The 7,750-nt window shown below is 43.8% G+C and overlaps 1 non-coding gene across 1 annotated transcript; it reads right to left on the reverse strand.

Annotated features, from left to right (window-relative positions):
• Positions 1-2,695: 2,695 nt before the first annotated feature.
• Positions 2,696-2,767, reverse strand: TRNAT-AGU (transfer RNA threonine (anticodon AGU)). Its single transcript has one exon. It is a non-coding gene; the product is annotated as a tRNA-Thr (tRNA).
• Positions 2,768-7,750: the final 4,983 nt, after the last annotated feature.

Below are 7,750 nucleotides of genomic sequence, written 5' to 3' on the forward strand. Positions count from 1 at the left end.
AACTACCTGCAGCCTTGTTATCCCACAACATAGTAACTACCTGCAGCCTTGTTATCCCACAACATAGTAACTACCTGCAGCCTTGTTATCCCACAACATAGTAACTACCTGCAGCCTTGTTATCCCACAACATAGTAACTACCTGCAGCCTTGTTATCCCACAACATAGTAACTACCTGCAGCCTTGTTATCCCACAACATAGTAACTACCTGCAGCCTTGTTATCCCACAACATAGTAACTACCTGCAGCCTTGTTATCCCACAACATAGTAACTACCTGCAGCCTTGTTATCCCACAACATAGTAACTACCTGCAGCCTTGTTATCCCACAACATAGTAACTACCTGCAGCCTTGTTATCCCACAACATAGTAACTACCTGCAACCTTGTTATCCCACAACATAGTAACTACCTGCAGCCTTGTTATCCCACAACATAGTAACTACCTGCAGCCTTGTTATCCCACAACATAGTAACTACCTGCAGCCTTGTTATCCCACAACATAGTAACTACCTGCAGCCTTGTTATCCCACAACATAGTAACTACCTGCAGCCTTGTTATCCCACAACATAGTAACTACCTGCAGCCTTGTTATCCCACAACATAGTAACTACCTGCAGCCTTGTTATCCCACAACATAGTAACTACCTGCAGCCTTGTTATCCCACAACATAGTAACTACCTGCAGCCTTGTTATCCCACAACATAGTAACTACCTGCAGCCTTGTTATCCCACAACATAGTAACTACCTGCAGCCTTGTTATCCCACAACATAGTAACTACCTGCAGCCTTGTTATCCCACAACATAGTAACTACCTGCAGCCTTGTTATCCCACAACATAGTAACTACCTGCAGCCTTGTTATCCCACAACATAGTAACTACCTGCAGCCTTGTTATCCCACAACATAGTAACTACCTGCAGCCTTGTTATCCCACAACATAGTAACTACCTGCAGCCTTGTTATCCCACAACATAGTAACTACCTGCAGCCTTGTTATCCCACAACATAGTAACTACCTGCAGCCTTGTTATCCCACAACATAGTAACTACCTGCAGCCTTGTTATCCCACAACATAGTAACTACCTGCAGCCTTGTTATCCCACAACATAGTAACTACCTGCAGCCTTGTTATCCCACAACATAGTAACTACCTGCAGCCTTGTTATCCCACAACATAGTAACTACCTGCAGCCTTGTTATCCCACAACATAGTAACTACCTGCAGCCTTGTTATCCCACAACATAGTAACTACCTGCAGCCTTGTTATCCCACAACATAGTAACTACCTGCAGCCTTGTTATCCCACAACATAGTAACTACCTGCAGCCTTGTTATCCCACAACATAGTAACTACCTGCAGCCTTGTTATCCCACAACATAGTAACTACCTGCAGCCTTGTTATCCCACAACATAGTAACTACCTGCAGCCTTGTTATCCCACAACATAGTAACTACCTGCAGCCTTGTTATCCCACAACATAGTAACTACCTGCAGCCTTGTTATCCCACAACATAGTAACTACCTGCAGCCTTGTTATCCCACAACATAGTAACTATCTGCAGCCTTGTTATCCCACAACATAGTAACTATCTGCAGCCTTGTTATCCCACAACATAGTAACTACCTGCAGCCTTGTTATCCCACAACATAGTAACTACCTGCAGCCTTGTTAGGTTTCTACTGTATATATGTCACACAGTCGTAACTAGTTTAACATATTGACATGATTCAGCAACACCTACACAAACGTTAATGATCAATAAAACCTCCATCATGATGTGGTATGTTTGACATACACACTTCACTATCACTTATACCGTCACAGTGGACGAGTCTGAAGGATTGATTATCGTACCCTGGCAACCTACCAGACGCACTGGCAGGTTGCCAGGGCACGATAATCAAACCTTCAGACTCGTCCAGCACCGCGACTATAGAAGGGTTAATGATGTGTGGCGACTGTATGATGGGCTTTATGTTTCACACACGAGGCACAACATGTGGTGGTCAGCCACCAGCAGGAGTGGATGTGTCACTGCTGGATGATTGTTGGCCTGGATGATGATGGTCAGCCACGAGCAGGAGTGGATGTGTCACTGCTGGATGATTGTTGGCCTGGATGATGATGGTCAGCCACGAGCAGGAGTGGATGTGTCACTGCTGGATGATTGTTGGCCTGGATGATGATGGTCAGCCACGAGCAGGAGTGAATGTGTCACTGCTGGATGATTGTTGGCCTGGATGATGATGGTCAGCCACCAGCAGGAGTGGATGTGTCACTGCTGGATGATTGTTGGCTTGGATGATGATGGTCAGCCACCAGCAGGAGTGGATGTGTCACTGCTGGATGATTGTTGGCCTGGATGATGAAGGTCAGCCACGAGCAGGAGTGGATGTGTCACTGCTGGATGATTGTTGGCCTGGATGATGATGGTCAGCCACTAGCAGGAGTGGATGTGTCACTGCTGGATGATTGTTGGCCTGGATGATGATGGTCAGCCACCAGCAGGAGTGGATGTGTCACTGCTGGATGATTGTTGGCCTGGATGATGAAGGTCAGCCACCAGCAAGAGTGGATGTGTCACTGCTGGATGATTGTTGGCCTGGATGATGAAGGTCAGTGGTGTCGGATGATGGTTTACCACAGTCATATATGTTCCGATCCTGAATACTGAAAACAAAGGCTCCGCCGGGAATCGAACCCGGATTAGCTGTTAACTAGACAGATGTGCTAACCACTACACCACGGAGCCACTTGTCAGTGGCGGAAAAATTTCTTATTTATGAGCAAACATAATTGAGGACTTAAAGAATCTGGTCCAAACATAATGGTTATTGTGATAAATGATTTATTTATGATAAATATGTATTGTGTTGCATTATAATGGTTGTTCAGAACCAAGATCCTTAAACCTGAATCCTAAAAGATTAAAGAATAAAAAAGTTGTGAAAAACATAAACATATATATAAACAAACCACAGAATATATTTTCCTTGGGATATCTAAAAGAAAATGCAACACAAGGAGCTAGTTTAAGGCAGGAGTATTTCATCTTTTAACAAAACATTTACATCTACGTCTCTTATCTTTCGTCATCATTTCTTATGTTTACTATCAAGAAATGTCTTTTATCTAACATAAAAATTCTGTATAGGTATTTGATTAATGTTCTCCAACGACGCGTTGTATAACTCTTCGTTAGTGAAGTTCATTTCGTGTAATGGATCATGCATTACAAAGTTGTGTCTATCCACACAAGTGTTACACGTCCCAGGTAAAGATATATTCTAGAGATAGTGTATATCTAACATATATATGTGTTTTATAAATATTTATAAAAAGTTTTCCTGAGGGACAATACCTAAGACTTTCGTATTAAAGTTGATCAGTTGTAAGTGATCAAGCATTACAAAGGTGTGTCCATTACCACAGGTGCTACTGATCCCGGGTAAAGGTATTTCACCATCTTTGTATCTTTAACCTTTCTAGTTATAGATGTTTCATCCCTGATTCCATCCTCACAATGGATGTATGTGGTTTGTGTTGTCTTAACATATCATTAGTCAGTTGAAGTGGAGAACATGCTTCTGAGCCTAGCCACTCTACTCTGTCTTCCACATGATATTCAAGAGGTGTTACCGGATTCCGCCTATAAGTGTTTATGCCGGGAGTAACAAGTTACCTACGGATGGCTTCTTTTTTTATTACTTTTGATGATTTGAAAGCTTGGGTATCGTTTTTGTTTTATTGATATCGATAAATTGGTGACATTCACTAATATTCTGTATTTGTCATTTAAAAAATTTGAGATTATCAAACTTGATAGTTTGTGTCTTGTTGATACTATTATAGGTTTTTCTTCAGAAAATGATTTAATCTAATTCATAGAAATTGTTTTTAAGGAAAACGTAATGATTTATCTTTAATTCTTATCACGACAAAATTAGAAAGTCTACTTTTCAAAGTATACTTGCTGGATCTTTGAAGAATAGAAACTCATAACATGTGCAGATAATAGCTACATCACTATTCTTTATGCAGTATCTTCTTGATATGTAAAACCCGGATAAAAAGATTGTAATATGAAATTTGATGGTATTATGTTTAGGTTGTTGAAGATGTTACTGATTTCTACATGTAAAACATTTATGTTACATGCAAAATAGAAATCTTTATGTTAGATATGTTATTTTACCGGTTTTATGTTACATACATTTCTGTACCTTGTGCTCCAGAAAAGTTATGGGATTTTATTCATTATCGCATAAAATAATTTGCTTAACATCATTGTCCCACGTACTTTCTATAGAAATCCGGTAGCAATATACATTTTACATCTGGATTCTATGACAATCAATGATAGGTTCTCAGACTCAGTAAAGGTGTAATTATTTTTCTTGTATTGAGTCAAGTTTTCGTCCATCACAAAATACTGTAATGCTGTCTAAGGTTCTCTCCTGGGTCTACATTGCTGAACAACGTCAGTGTACAATGGCCAGTGATATTCACCGTAGACATATGTTTACACTGTGTACACATAGCAGGCAAACTACAGTATCATCTTAAGATGTGGAAATAAAACTATCAAGGCAGGAGAAGGATTTAGGTGTCATCATTAGTAGAGATGTAAAGCCAAGACAACAGTGTATTAATGTACGTAATAAGACTGACAGACAACTTGGTGTCATGTGTTAGTAGCAAGAATGAACAGGTAATATTACAGCTATAGTTAGTCACACACCACTTACATTATGACGTACAATATTGATCACTGTATTACAGTATGCATATATTATTTCCTGGATACCAGGCATTAGAATCCTTCCAAATGAACACATTAAGATCATGAGAGTTTCTTTCTCTCACAGGTGGCAGGCAGGGTTAGTTATGTAAGAGGTATGTTTACTGATGTAATCTGTAACTTTACCTGGAATATCATCAACTTCTCACATCGTTACTGTAATACGTATAAACTTAGGTCAGTACAGCATATTGTCAAAGAAGAACACCATTAGTCATGAAAAAGTAGAACTATCTATCCTCCTCTGACCTTTAATTTCTATGAACAAATTTCATTATATATAAATAATGGAAGAGTCAATTGGAGTCAAAGTAAATGTAATGATTCATTGATCATTTCCATTCATGGTATAGACTGGTAGGGATTTTATGACTACATGAGACAAAGAGAAACTGTTACTAAGGTTGGAGTATCTGGCAATTATTTCAGATAATCGTAAAAAAATGAAAGAATTGATAAACATTATTTTTCTTTTGTCTTATTCTTCTTAATATTTGAAATATTTCATTCATTGATTTCAATCAGATTCGGTAAAAGATGTGATGATTCAACATTGTGTTTGTAAAACGTCCACTGTGGATCTTCCTCCGTTCCTGAAATACTAAGATAACGACCTTGTGGACGCTGACCACAACACGTCACCGTCCCAGTCACAACCCCACATGGTCATGCTGGCCTCAACCAGTCACAACTCTACGTGGTCACGCTGGCCTCAACCAGTCACAACCCTACGTGGTCACGCTGGCCTCAACCAGTCACAACCCTACGTGGTCACGCTGGCCTCAACCAGTCACAGCCCCACGTGGTCACGCTGGCCTCAACCAGTCACAACCCCACGTGGTCACGCTGGCCTCAACCAGTCACAGCCCTACGTGGTCACGCTGGCCTCAACCAGTCACAACCCCACGTGGTCACGCTGGACTCAACCAGTCACAACCCCACGTGTCACGCTGGCCTCAACCAGTCACAACCCCACGTGGTCACGCTGGCCTCAACCAGTCACAACCCCACGTGGTCACGCTGGCCTCAACCAGTCACAACCCCACGTGGTCACGCTGGCCTCAACCAGTCACAACCCCACGTGGTCACCCTGGCTTCAACTAGTCACAACGCCAGTGGTCACGCTGGCCTCAACCTGTCACAACCTTACGGGGTCACCCTGGCCTCAACCAGTCACAAGCCCCACGTGGTCACTCTGGCCTCAACCAGTCACAAACTTATGTGGTCACCCTGGCCTCAACCAGTCACAAGCCCCACGTGGTCACGCTGGCCTCAAGCAGTCACAACCCCACGTGGTCACGCTGGCCTCAACCAGTCGCAACCCCACGTGGTCACGCTGGCCTCAACCAGTCACAACCCCACATGGTCACCCTGGCTTCAACTAGTCACAACGCCAGTGGTCACGCTGGCCTCAACCTGTCACAACCTTACGGGGTCACGCTGGCCTCAACCAGTCACAAGCCCCACGTGGTCACTCTGGCTTCAACCAGTCACAAACTTATGTGGTCACCCTGGCCTCAACCAGTCACAAGCCCCACGTGGTCACGCTGGCCTCAAGCAGTCACAGCCCCACGTGGTCACGCTGGCCTCAACCAGTCACAACCCCACGTGGTCACGCTGGCCTCAACCAGTCACAAACTCATGTGGTCACCCTGGCCTCAAACAGTCAGATCACCATGTGGTCATGCTGGCCTTAACCAGTCACAGCACCACGTGGTCACGCTGGCCTCAACCAGTCACAACCCCACGTGCTCACGCTGGCCTCAACCAGTCACAACCCCAGTGGTCACGCTAGCCTCAACCAGTCACAACCCCAGTGGTCACGCTGGCCTCAACAAGTTACAACCCCCCCCCCCCTCCGTGGTCAGGCTGGCCTCAACCAATCACAAGCGCCACTTGGTCACGCTGGCCTCAACCAGTCACAACCCCACGTTGTCACGCTGACCTCAACCAGTCACAAGCCCCAAAGCCCCACCTGGTCACACTGGCCTTAACCAGTCACAAGCCCCACGTGGTCACGCTGGCCACAACCAGTCACAAGCCCCACATGGTCACGCTGGCCTCAACCAGTCACAAGCCCCACATGGTCACGCTGACCTCAACCAGTCACAAGCCCCACGTGGTCACGCTGGCCTCAACCAGTTACAAACCCAGCGTGGTCACACTGGCCACACCGTTCTATATCAACTGTCACCTGCCACCAATTATTGTATCAGATGGGCAATGTCTGGAAGACGACAGCGATGTGCTTTCTGAGTATATTTTCACAAAAACTACATAGTAAAAATAATTTTGTAGTTATAGCTTTAGAATAATTGAAAAAAGACAAAGTTACATGAAGCATAAAAACGGTCTTAGAAAAGGAGAGTTGCAAGTGTAGCAGCAGCAGCAGGTGTTGGTCAAGATGTTATAACCGGCAGGTCATGATGCGGCCCATCATCTACAAGTGGTACACACACCATCCCTAGACCACACTTACACTACACTTGACCCAGCCTTGTGGCACCCGCGCCAGCCAGGTACTCACTGGCAGTCAACATTATATCATGACAACAAACTTGGACCTACAACTAAACACAACTTATAAATAATAACCCAGCTGGCTAGATTGACAACCATCATGGCGGTCCGCAGTCATCTGTATATCTCAATCTTTCCTTCATTTATTCTCCAACTTTTTCATGTCATATCCCAACTCCTCTGTTCATCAACATCTTTACGTCATCTCATAGAAAGGGATATTTACACAGTAAGAGTGTATGTGGCACTCAATCTCTCTTGGTATTTCTTCACACAAGTCTCTTTTCCAAGTTCACTTCCTCTCGCCACCTCTTCTCCCCGACATTGTTTCCTCATTCGAAAACCTCTTCAGATCTTCACTGTCGTCTCCACAAGATGGTGATCAAACATCACACCAGCTGCCCCTTTCAGCAC

Source organism: Panulirus ornatus, chromosome 8 (genome assembly GCF_036320965.1).
Source record: "Panulirus ornatus isolate Po-2019 chromosome 8, ASM3632096v1, whole genome shotgun sequence".
In the NCBI taxonomy this organism is placed as follows: domain Eukaryota; kingdom Metazoa; phylum Arthropoda; class Malacostraca; order Decapoda; family Palinuridae; genus Panulirus; species Panulirus ornatus.